We start from the raw sequence: 17,449 nt of genomic DNA, 5'->3' as shown, positions 1-17,449 counted from the left end.
CATTGCCTCAAAAGTTACAGCAGCTGCCTGAGAGATAGGAGGTTCTTTCAGGAGCAACCCTCATGACACCATGCAGCACAGGAATATAAGCTCTCTGAAAATCCATGAACCAATTAATAAAAAGACTGGCTGCTGCTTATATTACACCAGGTGCCCTTTTAAAAATTCACCATGTAGTGATCCAACATTGAACCAGTTTAAGGCAAAATAGAAATGGAGGGTAGTCCTTTACCAGAGGCTTGAAACTAGGATGGCAGAATGAATCTGTTCTGGTTTTCAGCTCACCGCCACCATCAGGCAGCCCTAGTTACATGTGCCTAATGCAAACAATTCTGCATGGAACAGGTCTGGGAAGGGGAGATATGAACTTATTGAAAACAGCTGGTCACCTAAACTCCAGCTGAAGTCAGTGGGTGCTGCAGGTGATCAGCACCTCTGTAAATCAAACCACAAGTAATTGATTTTAAAGGGGCTAGTTCACTGGAGATAGTTTTTAGGAGAAAGCTCATGTGCCAATTTGCAGTATAGAGGAGGATATTCTGGGTCATGAAAGTAATTGAGAGGAAGTTTGAGTCTGAGTAAAAGGAGGAGAAAATAGCAGTCATCTGAACTCAGTGTAGTTCTTGGTTTTGTGGTAGGACATGTTCCCATGCCAATCAGGAAGGGATTAAAGAGCTCCACTGGGCCCAGTCATCCCCAGGCTGGTGCACCTGTAAGGCTGATCAAAACTGGATATGGGCAGGTCCTTAAAAGAGAGGATACAAGCCCAGTGCAGAGGTAAGCAGAGTTAGAGCTCACTAGCCCCACAGAGCAGAGACTGCTTACCAGGAGAACAGCTGAAGAGCCTCGGTCACATGGACCTTCTGGAAAAGTGGAGGGACAATATTGATGTTTCTTCCCTTTTGTTTGGAACCCTGGGTGCTGAGCCTGGGTCCTTCAAACTCCAGGACGATAGGGGCCCAGACCCTTTCACAGAGACTAGTCACCTCTTATGTGGCCCAGAACTACTGGGTTAGAGCTCCTGAGCCCCACAGAGCAGGGACTGCTTCCCAGGGGAATGGCTGAAGAGCCTCTGCCACCTGGACTCTCTGGAGAAATAGAGTCTGCCCTTTTGTTTAGATGGCAGGGTGCTCAGCCTGGGTCCTTCAAACACAAGGGCACTATGGGCCCAGACCCCTTTCACAAAAACTGACCTGGTGGGGAACTGCTAGGTGAGCCCTGACTGTCTTGTGGGCTGCAGTGTTATTTGGTTTGTCCTTTTCATTTTTGGACAGCTTTACAACTAGAAGGGGGCTGCTATCTCCCTAAGGCTTACAACTGGAGGACCACTCTCCAAACAACATCTACAGCCAGTGAAGGAGAGTTTGACCCCACAGGGGCACCCTAGGGGTACAACCTATGACAGTTCTACAGCAGGAGAGTATTTGTGCTTTTGCAGTGTTCATAGAAAGCTTTACAGCCTCCTGAATTCTATCCAGTGAGGGTGGAAATACGTCACTACTGTGTGTCAGATTCTGTTCTTACACCCATGCCACTCCCTTGATTAGAGAGCTAGCAGTATAATTTTCTGTAGCAATGGACAAACATTTAAATAAAAATCTTAATATTAATATTTCTATTGCATGCCACCTTGCCTACAGTAAGACAATATGTACATAGTGATATACACTCCTGGAGGTCATTGTCTAATTCAATTCAAGAGTCCAAGAAGCTTCTTACCCTGTGCACAAATTGGGGGCGTAAACCAGTGCCATTAACAGATTCTGTGGGGTTAGCGCACATTGTCTCACTCCTGTTCCCCAGAGTGAACCGTGTGTCCTGCATGGAAAAACTTTGCTACCCCAGCTGACAGAGCACCTGCCAATGGTGGTTCTTGAGGGGCAGATGGTGCTCCATGGTTTTGACTGTTGAGCTAACGTCAATCTCTAGGCAGAAGTATCCCAAGGGTGAGAATGCACCCTGCCATATGCTTTCTAGATCTGTGTATGAAATGTTACTGCAACACACAGGAGGCCGCTCCTGTTCTCCCACCTAAGCAAGGCTATCGCTTTCCACCACAGCAGCTCATAATGTGGTGTCACTTAACTCAGGGGCCCGATATATGAGTTCTGAAGAAGTCCTATGTTATTCATTGGTCTTGAATTAGCCTGTTTTTAAAAATAGGACTTGTGCGATCAAGTATAAAAATAGTAAATGTTCAGTCTAGTCCTTGACATTCTGAATGAGGGTTTTTGTCTTTGAGGAGCCTTTAAGAGAGGAGGCATGCTTGGCTGGTCTGTTCTAATGTCATCTTATATTTCAAGTAAGTTCACTGAAATCAATGGAGTGACTCTGGTGCAAGTGAGAAGATTCAAACCCACTGTATCTTTTCTCTATTATTATTTATATTTTAGTAGTCCCTAGATGCCCCAATCAAGGTCAGAGCCCTGTGGTGCTATGCACTGTACAAACACATAATAAAAGACAGTCCCTACCCCCAAAGGACTTAGTTAGCCAGAGGCTAGGAGAAAGGAAGTTTAATTATCTCCATTCTACAGATGGGGAAACTGAGGCACAGAGTGATTAAGTAACTTGCCTAAGTTCTCTCAGAAAGTCTGTGGCGGAGCTGGGAATTTAACACATTTCTAGTCCTATCCCAGTGCTTTAGCCACAAGACAAAATCCATAATAAAAGGGAACTTTCCACACAACATTTGTATTGAGAGAGAGAAAACTGGAGCAGCTTTTCAAATATCCCTCTTGGCCTTTTTAACTATAACGAGACATACTGTCTGAGATGTCATCTTGATGAATAAGCAGAAGCAGAAGCAACAGCAACAGAGCAGGAGCTATGACTGGTTTAGGAGATTTTCTACTTATGAAGAGGAATACATTCATATAGTGTATGAAGACTCTTCAGTCTTTTTGTGTAACAGTATTGTTGACAGCAATCATTTGGAATGCTCTTGATGCACATAGTGGAAACACGTTTTTCTCGGGAACCATGAATCATTCTAGCATTCAGTTCCTCTTTAGTGGCCTTTGTTTAGCATTTTGGTAGCTACAGAGAGTGATTCATAGCATGTGCATCAAGAGCAGCACCAGAGATTTTAATAAGCGCCCTGAAACAGTGATTCAGGATAAACAGAGCACCCAAGCTTTCAGCACAGCCCAAAAAGGAAAATCCTTATGAGTAACTTGATAGTGATTTCTGACTTATTCCAGTCAAAATTTGCCCAGTGCTAGGTAGGCATTTTGCGACAAGAAATATTAAGGGACACTGGGAAAACACAATGCTGCATTTCAAATAACTTCGTGTTCTGCATCAGGAGGTAGGTTGATTGCTTGTTGCAGGCCTACATTCATTGTCCCTTTATGTTCAGAAATAGTATAACAGCTGTTGCTTCTATCTTTAAGTCTGAATGATTGATTATAAAGTGCTTTAACATAGATGTGTATACCCCTACCTCTCTTGGGTGGAGAGCAACAACCAAATGGCGCACAGTTCTACAGGGCAGGTAGACAAATGGGGAATATTGGCCAAGAACACCGGAACAAATCTCTTCTTTTACAAAAAGGGCAACAGAATCTCTTTCCATGTAGAGCAGAGTTACTTTTAAAACCCTATCCCAGAACTTAGTTCGCCTGCTGTAGAAAAATAAAGTCCTGGGGCAGAGATAGTAACCTGTGGTTCTAGGAGACCTAGGGTTTTTTCTCAGGCATCGCAGGCAATTTTGACTTGGTCCGAATCCTTGTGAGCTGGTGGGTGCAGGAAAGACCTGATATTCTTGCTACAATAAAACACGGTGTCAAAGAAATGAATCCGTAACACTTAACAAAGCATGGCATGGCAACACTTTCAGAAGGGGGTACTGTTTTGGGGTTCCTATCTTGAGGCAACTTGACATTTTTGGAGGTGCTTAGCACCCATAATGCCAATTGAGCAGGGGCGTGTGCAGGAATTTAAATTTGACCCCTTTTGCAGGGGCACATTCTGTGCCCCCACCCTGGCCCTGGCAAGAACTCGCTTTTCCCCTGCATTATGGCAGGAACTCACTCTTCCCTGCCTCTGTGGCCCCGGACTGGAGAACTTCTGTGCCCCCAATGCTTACTGGGGGGGGGGCATGCCCCAGTTTGCCCGTTTGTGCACACCGCTGCAGCTGAGTCAGATGCAGCTGCATGTTAAGCCTTTCTGAAAATGAGGCCCAATGTGTCTCAGACTGGGCCTCCAAAAACTGAAGCACCCAAAGAACAGAGGCTATGCCTGAAAATTGTGACCACACAAACCTCCTCAAAAGTGCCTTTCTTATAGTCTCAACACTGTGTGCTATGACTGGCCTATTAGCCTCTCTTTCTGACTTACACTGTGTCTACACTGCAATTAAAAACCTGCAGCTCTTCTGTGCCAGGTGACTAGGGCTCAGACTAAGGGGCTGTTTAATTGCAGGGTAGATGGTGTAGTAGATCTTCCGGCTCAGGCTGCAGCCCAAGTTCTGGGACCCTCCCATCTCGCAGAGTCCTAGAGTCCAGGCTTCAGCCCAAGGCTGAACGTCTACATTGCAATTAAGCCACGCTGCAAGCTTGAGTCAGCTGGCACTGGCCAGCTGCAAGTGTCTAATTGCAGTGTAGACTTAGGCTCTAATGATGCTCTCACCTCTCTCCTAGTTCATTAGAAGATCTGAATTCAGATGTGAGATCAGGGCCGGCTCTAGGATTTTTGCGGCCCAAAGCAAAAACAATTTTGGCCGCCCCCCCCCCCCCTTCTTTAATTATCCCAGCCCCGCCTCAACTCCGCCCCTTCCCCAAATCCCCAGCCCTGCCTCCTCCCCCCCAGGCTCTCAAGCCTCGGAGGGAGGGAGGGGGAGAAGCGGCGCCCGCACCGCGGCCACTTGGAGTCTCCCCCCACTCCCAGGTTTGAGAGCCTGGGAGGGAGGGGGAGACTCCGAGTGGCCGTGGCGCGGGCGCCGCTTCTCCCCCTCCCTCCCAGGCTCTCAAGTCTGGGAGGGAGGGGCAGCGGCGCGCGAAACGGCCGCTCGGGATCTCCCCCTCCCTCCCAGGTTTGAGAGCCTGGGAGGGAGGGGGAGACTCCGAGTGGCCGTGGCGCGGGCGCCGCTTCTCCCCCTCCCTCCCAGGCTCTCAAGTCTGGGAGGGAGGGGCAGCGGCGCGCGAAACGGCCGCTCGGGATCTCCCCCTCCCTCCCAGGTTTGAGAGCCTGGGAGGGAGGGGGAGACCCCGAGCTGCCGCGGCGTGCGAAACAGCTGATTCGCGCGCTGCTGCTCCCCCTCCCTCCCAGGCTTGAGAGCCTGGGAGGGAGGGCGAGCAGCGGCGTGCGAATCAGCTGTTTCGCGCGCCGTGGCAGCAGCAGCGGAGGTGAGCTAGGGCGGCCGGGGCACATTTTTAGTGGCGGCACTCTGGCGCCGGCCATGCCGCCCCTAAAAATGTGCCGCCCCAAGCACCAGCTTGTTTTGCTGGTACCTAGAGCCGGCCCTGTGTGAGATAAAGCATTTCCTTTTGTCTGATCTGAAAGTGGTTGACAGATTTGAGGGCTGGCAGTCTGCTAAGCACAGTAGGCTGCTGCAATTTAACCTGGTATTTTGGACTTTTAATGGAAGAAACAGCCCATAATATAGGCTCAATTAAATTTTTGGGATTGGACTGATGTTAATTAGTGCGAAGACTAGCTCCTCAATTTATATTCTCCTAAGGAAGGTTTTGCCCTTTTCACATTGTGCCAACAAACTGTGATCGTGTCAGATTCCATTGCTTCACTCTAATTAAAGTCTGGGCATGGGGAACAAGTCACAGCGTAGGGAGGCAAAGACATGGCTCTGTAAATAAATTTGTCAAACTGACCTCAAGCAGGCAGGCACCTTTGGTGCCCAAAAATATTTAGCAAGTGCAAATGTGCCACACACCAGTGACTCGCAATATGCTGCTTTAACAAGTAGAAAGCTCTATGGGCTGTTTTTAATAGCACCATTTCCCATGTGCTTCTGTTTATTTATCATGGTACTTTTGAATGCTGTTGCTCACTGCTAGACTTGACAGCCGCACGGCTTACAGATCTTTGTGCGCTCCTGATTCTGACTTCCATGCAAACTTTTTTTTGTAGTGATCAATGAATTCATTTAAACTTTGAACACACTCAAATTTCATGGATATCAACAGTTGACTTGAACATTGGCATTTTTTTGTTCTACTTGAGCAAGGCAACAACAAAAAATAATGGGAGCGCTAATGAGAAAAAGCCAATGAAAAGTTAGGATAAGAAATAAAGCATAGGCAGCAAGGAAAAGCAAATACAGAGACTCTGGCTAATGTGTAAAATGGAATTACACGGGAAGATGATTGTGAGATTAAAGCATAAGAGTGGTAGGATGGGAAGGGGAAGACCAAGCAGCAGAATGACAGGTTACCTGGAGATGCATCATATTCCAGCTCCTGTATATAAAGTGGCTGTAGTGTGGCTAGATATTGAGACAACAAGAATTGTTTCTTGGGGACAACAATAAAATGCTCGCCTCCTCCCAACCTGGAAGATTTGGAACTGCACCAAATGGCCCCAGCCCTGCTGCTGTCATGAAGGAGAAATGGGGGGAGGATGGGGAGGAGAAAGCAACAGAGCCAGTCAGCGTGCCAAGAGGTAAGGAACTGACTGCAAAAGCCACAAAGGCAGAGTGTGAATGTGGCAGAAGCAGCCACAACACAGTGCTCTAAAATGTCCTAGGCATGCTTCTCTCTCTAAAGTGCTCCCCATCACCTCCCTGGCAGATTCAGTGCACTAGTGACTTCTTCTGTCACTGTGCCTATTTATAAAGATCAGATTATCCAATCAGGGAGCAGCAGCCATACCATGTGACTTAGGTAACACCTCAAATCCTGTATTCTAAATGTTGAATGTTCTAAGGCACTCTGGCAACGCACAAGAATCATGTTTGCCCCTGTACAATTACACTGATGCACTTTTCATAATATTGCTCAAGTCAATTCTGTGAGACTCAAGCTAAAACAAGGACATTTTAAAATTATTGTGCATCATACAGTATTTCTTAGAGCTAAATTGAGCTTTTAGGCTCAGCCCTGCAACTGGTTTGCAGGCCTGCAAAGAAATTATAACTCAGTCATGTTTACTACAGTATCTGAAGTAAGTTTTTGCAGCCCTTTCGAGGGAACTTGCTTTCCTTCTCATGCCTGGACAGCTACTCTGGCCAGCAAGTAAGGAGAAGTGGAGATGAGGCTCACAAGAATTGTATCTGGAGACTCCAGACCACAGGTGCTGACTTTTCAAAGTGCGGGGGAGTGCTCAACCCCTGGGTCTGCCCCAGGCCCTGCCCCCTCTCCACCCCTTCCCCCAAAGTCCCACCGCCACCCCTCCTCTTCCCACCCCATTCTGCCCCCTCCCCTGAGGGCCACATCCTTGCTCCTCTGAGGGCCGCCCAGAGGGGGGGCAAGTGGGGCAATTTGCCCCAGACCCTGGGCCCCACAGGGGCCCCCACGAGAGTTTTTTTTGGGCCCCTGGAGCGGGGTCCTTCACTCGCTCCGAGGGCCCCGGAAAACTCTCATGGGGCCCGGGCCCCCAGAGCTTCTTCTGCTCCGGGTCTTCGGCGACAATTCAGCGGCGGGGGGTCCTTCCACTCCGGGATCCGCCGCCGAAGTGCCCTGAAGACCCATGGCCGGGGGGGTCCTTTTGCCCCGAGACCTGCCGCTGAAGTGCTGGATCTTCGGCGGCAATTTGGCAGCGGGGCTCCCCGCCGCCGAAGACCCCAGGCCCCATGAATTCTCTGGGCGGCCCTGGCTCCCTCCCAGCCTCTTCTGCATGCCGCAAGACAGCTGATAGTGGTGGGTGGGAAGCATGGGGAGTGAGGGGAAGGCACTGATTGGTGAGGCTCACTGGTGGGCAGGAGGCGCTGGGGGGGAGGGGCGGAGCTGATAGGGGGGCTGCGGATGGGTGCTCAGCAACCACAATTTTTTCCACATGGATGCTCCAACCCCAGAGCACCAACAGAGTCGGCGCCTATGCTCCAGACCCAGATTTGAGATGCAAGTGGGTGGTGGAGGAAATGACTTCATTGATGCTCCTTTTCACCCAAGTAAAAATAGAGCATAATCTAGCCCTTGCAAAATGTGGTGACTTTCCCTGTATAAACTTGTTTTAAAGAAACCTTCCTCACAATTGCGCTGTGTCAATAAGTGTACAGGATTAATATTTAATCTTGTACCAGCAGATCTAAGATTTGAGCCAATTGTCCTTGTATAAATAAATAGAAGAAGCTTATGGCCAGCATAATGAATTAACATGACTGCAACAAACTGGCAATGAATGAGAAAACAGAGCTCCCTTTGTTACGTAAGCCAAATCTCAGAAGTCAGGTTCATGATGATTATCTCTCTGCCCTGCCACCTTCCCCCTTTATTTCTGAAGTTATGAAAACTCTTTTGAAGTTATGATAACTCTTGCATTTATAAGAAACCTGATCCAAGTTATCATGTATAAATGTCAGCTGGCTATCATTTAACATAGACAATGAACATACGTGGGAGGTATTTTATTGAACATAGAACACCGATTGCCCTCCAGCACAAAAATAAGATACACATTCTATACATAGGCAAGAGAGTTTGGCTGTACTTAAAGCAAAGCCAGTTACTACATCGGGGATCTATTCCTAGATCTGACTTTTGGCCAATCACTTAATTTCTTTATGCCTAATTTCTCCCATATGTGCAATAACGAATAATACTGATCTACCTCACCTAGGTGTCATGAGTTAGTTCGTTAATGATCATGAAGTGCTTTGAGATCTTCCAATAGCAACTGCTGTAAACTTCCAAAATATTCTAAAGTACCATTAAGCTATTCATATTTTTAAAACTTTTAATGATCAACCACCTTTTTTATTCAAAACTGACATTAACATACATTTCATTTATTACTACAAATTCTTTTGCGCTGGCAGTAATATTTACTCAGGCCTGTCCAGAGTAGGAGAAAGCTTTTTAAAAATCCTCTTAGGTTACATCACAATCATCAAAGCTTTAAACTATTTTTGTACTAAGATGTTGTTTACTCACAAGCTGTACAGTATTAACTAACTGGTATAGTTGGCCGAGCTTGTGAGACCCTTACACTCCACTTGATGCCATGTCTCTGAACATAAGAATGGCCATACTGGGTCAGATCAATAGTCCATCTAGCCTAGTATCCTGTCTTCCAAGAGTGGCCAATGCCAGGTGCTTCAGAGTGAATGAACAGAACAGGTAATCATCAAGTGATCCATCCCCTATTGTCTACTCCCAACTTCTGGCAATCAGAGGGTAGGGACACACTCAGAGCATTTGATTACATCCTTGCCCATCCTGGCTAATAGTCATCGATGGACCTATTCTCCATTAATTTATCTAGTTCTTTTTTTGAACCCCATTATAGTTTTGGCCTTCACAACATCCTCTGGCAATGAGTTCCACAGGTTGACTTCGCATTGTGTGAAGAAATACTTCCTTTTGTTTGTTTTAAACCTGCTGCCTATTAATTTCATTGGGTGACAATGGGTGTTCGGAGAAAATTTTATAACCTTTGAACACTGCATTCAATCAATTCCAAAAGTTCAGGGAATGAGCTAGACATCATTGAGCAGAAACGTATTGATTTTGGTGAAAATTTGAAAAAACAAAAAATGTGACATGGGGGACACATGAAGCCCCTGGTATCTGGTTAGCAGAACACAGCTTCAGCCAGCTCGGTAATTCTACATGGAATCATAGCCCTGGTCTACGCTGCGGGGGGGATTGATCTAAGTTACGCAACTTCAGGTACGTGAATAATGTAGCTGAAGTGAATGTACTTTGATCTACTTACTGCGGTGAGTCGACTGCTGGCCCTCCCCTGTCAACCCTGCCTGCGCCTCTCGCCACGGTGGAGTACAGGAGTTGATGGGAGAGTGCTCAGGGATCGATCGCTGCTTGCCGATCCAGCGGGTAGTGTAGACATACCCATAGAAATGTAAGGCTGGAAGGACCTCTAGACATCATGTAGTCCATCCTCCCAAGCTGAGCTAGACCATCTGTGACAGGTGTTTAACCTGTTCTTAAAAATCCCAGTGAAGGACATTCCACAACCTACCCAGGTAATCTGTTCCAGTGCTTAACTATCCTTATAGTTAGAAATTTTTTCCTTGATACCCAAACTAAATCTCCCTTGTTGCATACTAAGCCGATTACTTCTTTTCCTATCCTTGGTAAACATAGAGAACAATTGATCACTGTCCTCTTTATAAACCACCTTTTACATATTTAAAACCTTTTGACATGTCCCCAGTCAGCCTTCTCTTCTCTAGACTAAATAGTCTCAGTTCTTTCAACCTTTCCTCATAGGTCAGTTTTTTAAACCTTTTTCTCATTTTTGTGGCTTTCCTCTGGACTCTCTCCAGTTTGTTCACATCTTTCTTAAAGTGCACTGCCCAAAACTGGACACAGTATTCGAGCTGGGGCTTCACCATTGCTGTGTAGAGTGGGACCAGTATCTCTTGTGTCTTGCATAAGATACACCTGTTAATACATCCCAGAATGACATTTGCCTTTTTTGCAACAGCATCACGTTGTTGACTCAAAAAACACATTCCAGCATAAAAATATACCTCGTTCTAGCTCAGCAGTCTTTGGGGTGTTTTTTTTTTCTCCTTAAAGCCCTGGTTCCAGGAATCTTCTGATTACATGAGAATGTTATCTTTCAATTAAAAAAATACTTTCTAGCTCTTGTGACTGTGTAGAGAAGATTGAAAGTGTGACCCAAGTATGCCGTAGAGCTCAAAAATCCAGAATGCAAATCAAAAGTCCCCAAATTTTATTATTTTTATAAAATCTCATAATCATGAAAATAATTTCATGATTTTGAGGGCATGCATCATAATTTCTGAACACTTGGAACTGGCAATACTGCATTTATAAATGTTCTTGATCTATGTTATCCTTTCTTCACTGGTTTGTTTGTTCCAGCCAGAAGGCTGCCTGAGAGCCATGTACTACATTCTGCCAGCATTGCTATAGCAGTGTGTTCATCTATTTTCAAATCCATTTTTATTTCTGTTGCAGAGATTTGGGGGGGGGGGGGAATCTCTAATTTTAGGATGTCCTCACCCATGACTTCTTGAGTAATGATTAAAGAGAGGTAGAGGACACCAACCGCATTGGCCATCAGATTCTGAATGAAATTCATTACATCTGCTGTGCCTGTAATATCCTTGCCTGTCGAGTCCGGCACCGCTTCCTGTTGTTCCAGCTGTTGCTGGGCACATATTAAGCAGTTCCAATCAGCTGGACCCCCTCCCCCCTCCCACTGATGTTACAGCAGCTTTGTGGGGGTAGGGGGGGGTTGCTGCAATTCAAACAGGATTGTTCAAACTTTAAAAACTGACCAGTATCCGGAGACTTGATACACTACGTAATGGGCTTTCCATTTTCAACAAGTCTATGACGGGGTGGACTAGGCCCAGAGGCCCCTTGCCACACCCCATCCCAGAAAGGAGCAGAAGACAAGTCCTCCAAGCAGCCTAGAGTGGTTGTGGGGAAGCAGCCAATGAGGGAGGTTGCAGGAAGCAGCCAATCAGGGCCCAGCAGACTCCGTGGCCCTGCAGCTCCTTTTATGTGTCAGTCAGTTACTGCCTGGAGCTGAAGGCAAGGAGTGTGCTCATGGCTGGCTGGCTGACTGACTGAAGGAGCAGCAGGACCCTGGGCAGATCAGTTGCTGGCAGGGACTGGGGGGAGCAAGAGGGAGCTGCTGGCACTGAGCCCAAGACAGTCTCTTGGCAGGAACCAGGGTAGCCAGAAGGAGCTGCTGGCTAGCTTCTGGGACTGAGTAAGGACTGAGCCCTGGGAGGGCTACAGGAAGACAGTGTCTCCAGGGAGGAAGCCCTGGGGATATGGCCCCATACCAGAGCTGGGACTGTTTAGCCCTCCCCGGGCTCAATCTTTAAACAGTCCCAGCTCTGGTATGGGGCCATATCCCCAGGGCTTCCTCCCTGGAGACACTGTCTTCCTGTAGCCCTCCCCGGGCTCAATCTTTACAGAGGTGGATAGGCCCCTGGTGGACTGTGTACCCTGGAAGGGGTTTTTTGTGTTTCATGTACAGACTGTGTATGTGATTCAACCAGAGGGCTGAGTCATTGAAAATCCACCTGAGAAACCACTAACAGGGGTCATCACAAACTGCGAGACCGCAGGCACATACACTCAATCACTGAGCGCTAGCGAGAGGTGGATGCCATCTTGTTAAAGTCATTTAATGGTAATAATTGATGCAGAGCATCTTTCCTCCGACAGTCTCAAAGTGCTTTACAAAGGAGTAGTGGAGTCTCCCTTTCACAGATGGGGAAACTGAATTACAGAGAGGGTAAGTGACTTTCCCAAGCTTGCATAGCAGATTGCTGCAGAATAAGGAAAAGAACCCAAATCTAGCAGCTCCCTGACCTAACTACTAGGTAATGCTGCTTGCTATGGTCTCCTTTCAGCAAAACGCATAGGTATTGTCTTTTGCATCATTTTGTTTCCACCATTGTTTAATGTTAAAATACACATGTGCAGTTTCATGCATGCACACACTTCAAAAAAATTTATTATGGGCATACATGGCTCGCTTTTGCCCTCGTCCCTAGAGCTAATTTTAACTTCATTGTGGTATTTTAATATAGAGGGCTGCATGTGTCTATTCTGTACTGAAAGTTATTTTGGGGTATACTGAAGATCACAGATTGGAAATGCCTTTCAATAATGTCCTCCTGGTCTTTCTAATTCAGTGATATATTTCCTGCCCAAAGCTTCTTTGAACAATCAAGCTATGAAAAGAATATCCACAAAAGATGCTGCTAGCTAGAACCAGTGTCCAGCAGCATCCAAGGAAAATAGCAAAAGCACTGCCTCTGCATTACAAGCACATGGAGATTTGTAATAAGGTCATTTTGCCTTGTTAGTATCTATGTCAGAGAATGAGACATCAGATTTTTAATAGGCAATATATTTTGCTAATTACTATTTCATTATTTTTCTTTGGCCTTGTCAACGGTCTGTATATGTGCGTGAGATCTATCTAATGATCCAAACTGCCAAGAGGGGGTTGAAGAGCCAGGCAATGACTCTGTAGACTAATATAAAGATCAAAGTAGTACAACAAACTTCCCCAATTCAGAGTCTGAGACATCCAAATTCTGTTATTTTATTCTTCTGACAAAGGTTGGAAGGAAGCACTAATCTTGTCTCTTCATAAAGATCGTAACACAAATGGTAATGGACTAAGCTAAAGCAGTTGTCACCAACATTGTTGTAAACAAAGGCAGCCAGCAGTAAATGGTATAGAATCTGACCTTCTGTGCTTTTTCCAGAACAAAGGAAAGCACTCCTATTGATCTGGTTGAGTGCTGCGGATTGTGCAAAGGCCTCTTAAAACCTGGGAGCCTGTTTGAAAGGCTTTTGATCCAGTCCCTTTCCTTGCACTGCTCTCCTCTTCCTGATCCAAATTCTCACCTTTCTGGCCAGTAGCCAGTGCAGTATGAAATGTACAACACTAAATTAACTAGTAAGTATTTTGCCCTTTTTTACAGCACTTCTGTGAACGGTTCCTGGTTCGTATCCACGAATATTTCATTTGCTGTTTTGTTTTTAAAAATTCTGGATGTCAATGTAAACCAGTGATGCATTCACTAGTTGTGTTGGCTGGATTTTGTCAAACAATGTCTTTTCACTGTCTGCTTGGGGAAGCTCAGGAGAATCAGCAAAAGCCATTTTGACTTGTTATCTCTGGGAGGGGCTGTGAGTCTGCATCCTGTATATTGTCTGAGATACTGGGGGCGGGGGGGAATTAGTGTGTGTTGGGTCTTCCCCCCCCCCTTGTTTCCCCCCCCCCCCAGTGTTTGGGATTCTAAATATCTATCATCCAAGGAACTGGTTTTTATTTTGAGTGTCTCTGATTCTAATCAAACATCAAATGTAGTAGTGTAATATTTTACAAAGAAAAATTCCCCCAAGGCAGCCTCAGCAATATGTAAGCTATATGGCAACTTCCCAACCAGATCATCCTGCCTATAAATCTCAAAGCTGCCACCCAAAATTTAAGGGCTAATTTACCAAATGTAATCAGAAGGACCAAGCTGCTGTGGGAGGCACCTGCCAGAGGCTGGAGTGCTCCACAGAGAGGAGGTGGCTGCTATTGCTGAACTGGGACTGGAGGAATCTTCTGAAGTGTCAGTTCATCTGGACAGAGATAATCATGTTGCAATAAAGCCCCTCAGCTATGATGGGGAGGAGAAGCAAGAGGTTACTGATAGCAGTCACAAAGAAGATTCCTGGAGAAATGAGAATGGAAAAAAGTTAAATTTTGGTCATGTGACCTCTCCAGAAAAGGAATGGCAAACACTTTTACACACATAGTGTCAATATTTGAGCTCAATTGTACCAGTAACCCTCTCTTGTTATTACATGCCACCTTTTTTTTCAGACCAGTTGGTATCGGCGCTGCAGGCTTCATTGTGGTAAGATACACTAAGGGTATGTCTACACTACGAAATTAGTTCGAATTTATAGAAGCCGGTTTTATTGAAATCGGTTGTATACAGCCGATTGTGTATGTCCACACAATAAAATGCTCTAGGTGCTCTAGTCGGCAGACCGCGTCCACAGTACGAGGCTAGCGTCGACTTCCGGAGCATTGCACTATGGGTAGCTATCCCACAGCTATCCCACAGTTCCCGCAGTCTCCGCCGCCCCTTGGAATTCTGGGTTGAGATCCCAATGCCCGGATGATGCAAAACAGTGTCGCGGGCGGTTCTGGGTACATGTCGTCAGGCCCCTCCCTCCCCCGTCACAGCAACGGCAGACAATAGATTCGCGCCTTTTTATCTGGGTTACCTGGGTTACCTGTGAAGACAACATGGAGCCCGCTCAGCACAGCTGAGCTCACCGTCACCATATGTCCTCTTGGTGCCGGCAGACGTGGGACTGCATTGCTACACAGCAGCAGCTGCTAACTGCCTTTTGGCGGTAGACGGTGCAGTAGACTGGTAGCCTTCATCGGCGATCTGGGTGCTGGCAGCCGTGGGGCTTGCCTTTTGGCAGTAAATGGTGTATTATGACTGTTAGCCGGCCTATTACAAGTCGGGTCATCGCACGTTAGCAGAGTCTTCCCTGAGCAGCAGCTTGTGCAATAGGCCTGAAGACCATCGTCATACACCGCCCCGTATTTGCTGCCAAGCACCCAGAAAGATGCCGAGGGCTATCAGTCACGCTGCACCGTCGTCTTAAGATGTAAAAAAATAGATTTTCTCTGTATTCATTTGCTTCCCCCTCCCTCCGTCAAATCAACGGCCTGCTAAGCCCAGGGTTTTCAGTTTAATCTTTGGGGGGGACCAGTCTGTGACAGTTGTTTGTGTCTCTCCCTGATGCACAGCCACCGTTCTTTATTTTAATTCTTTATTTTAATTCCCTGTGCCTGTACGCCATGTCGTCACTCGGCCCCCCTCCCTCCTTCCCCTAGGCCGTCAGATACTACGTTTGCGCCACAGCTCGAGCCGAGAAGCGGTTCGCGCCTTTTCTTTGAATTCTGGGTTGAGATCCCAATGCCCGGATGATGCAAAACAGTGTCGCGGGCGGTTCTGGGTACATGTCGTCAGGCCCCTCCCCCCTCGTCACAGCAACGGCAGACAATAGATTCGCGCCTTTTTACCTGGGTTACCTGTGCAGACAACATACCACGGCAAGCATGGAGCCCGCTCAGCTCAGCTGAGCTCACCGTCACCATATGTCCTCTGGGTGCCGGCAGACGTGGGACTGCATTGCTACACAGCAGCAGCTGCTAACTGCCTTTTGGCGGTAGACAGTGTAGCATGAGTGATAGCCGTGGGGCTGGCAGCCGTAGTGCTGCATTGCACCAGCCCCTTCCAGGCGATGGTATTTTATGACTGGTACCCGTCATCGTCATACTGGTATGGCTGTCAATCATGGCCACCTGGGCAGACATGCTACTGTTTTGATGATGACGGTTACCAGTCATAATATACTATTTTCTGCCAATTGCCCAGTATTGTCTGCTAAGCACCCAGAAGAGGCCGAGGGCGATGCTGGGTGCTGGCGGACGTGGGGCTGGCAGACGTGGGGCTGCATTGCTGCACAGCAGCAGCCCCTTGCCTTTTGGCAGATGATGGTATTTTATGATTGGTACCCATCGTCGTCGTATTGGTATGGCTGTCACTCATGCTGCAGCGTCGGCTGCCACCTTAACATGTAAAAAATAGATTTGTTCTGTGTTCATTTGCTTCCCCTTCCTCCGTGAAATCAACGGCCTGCTAAGCCCAGGGTTTCCAGTTTAATCTTTGGGGGCACCATTCTGTGTGACAGTTGTTTGTGTTTCTCCCTGTTCCTGTACCTGTACGCCATGTCGTCACTCGGCCCTCCCTCCCTCCCTCACTCCCTCCCGCCCTCCTTCTCCTGGTCCATCAGATACTACTTTCACGCCTTTTTTCTGACCAGGCGCCATAGCTAGCACTGGGATCATGGAGCCCGCTCAGATCACCGCGGCAATTATGAGCACTATGAACACCACGCGCATTGTCCTGGAGTATATGCAGAGCCAGAACATGCCAAGGCGAAACCCGGACCAGGCGAGGAGGCGATTGCAGCATGGCGACGAGAGTGATGAGGAAATTGACATGGCCATAGACCTCTCACAAGGCACAGGCCCCAGCAATGTGGAAATCATGGTGTTACTGGGGCAGGTTGATACCGTGGAACGCCGATTCTGGGCCCGGGAAACAAGCACAGACTGGTGGGACCGCATCGTGCTGCAGGTATGGGACGATTCCCAGTGGCTGCGAAACTTTCGCATGCGTAAGGGCACTTTCATGGAACTTTGTGACTTGCTTTCCCCTGCCCTGAAACGCCAGGATACCAAGATGAGAGCAGCCCTCACGGTTGAGAAGCGAGTGGCGATAGCCCTGTGGAAGCTTGCAACGCCAGACAGCTACCGGTCAGTCGGGAATCAATTTGGAGTGGGCAAATCTACGGTGGGGGCTGCTGTGATCCAATTTGCCAGGGCAATGAAAGACCTGGTGATATCAAGGGTAGTGACTCTGGGCAACGTGCAGTCAATAGTGGATGGTTTTGCTGAAATGGGATTCCCAAACTGTGGCGGGGCCATAGACGGAACCCATATCCCTATCTTGTCACCGGAGCACCAAGCCACCGACTACGTAAACCGCAAGGGGTACTTTTCAATGCTGCTGCAAGCCCTGGTGGATCACAAGGGACGTTTCACCAACATCAACGTGGGATGGCCGGGAAAGGTACATGATGCTCGCGTCTTCAGGAACTCTGCTCTGTTTCGAAAGCTGGAGGAAGGGACTTTCTTCCCGGACCAGAAAGTGACCATTGGGGATGTTGAAATGCCTATCGTGATCCTTGGGGACCCAGCCTACCCCTTAATGCCATGGCTC

General features: G+C 47.4%; 1 long non-coding RNA gene across 1 annotated transcript in view; it reads left to right on the top strand.

Moving 5' to 3' along the window:
• The window catches only part of LOC112059051 (uncharacterized), a 134,822-nt gene that overhangs the window by 22,439 nt on the left and 94,934 nt on the right, over window positions 1-17,449 (top strand). The window lies entirely within an intron of this gene.

Source organism: Chrysemys picta, chromosome 1 (assembly GCF_011386835.1).
Source record: "Chrysemys picta bellii isolate R12L10 chromosome 1, ASM1138683v2, whole genome shotgun sequence".
Lineage (NCBI taxonomy): Eukaryota > Metazoa > Chordata > Testudines > Emydidae > Chrysemys > Chrysemys picta.
Note: the sequence above shows the minus strand (reverse complement) of the source record. Positions and strands in the feature narration are given on the sequence as shown.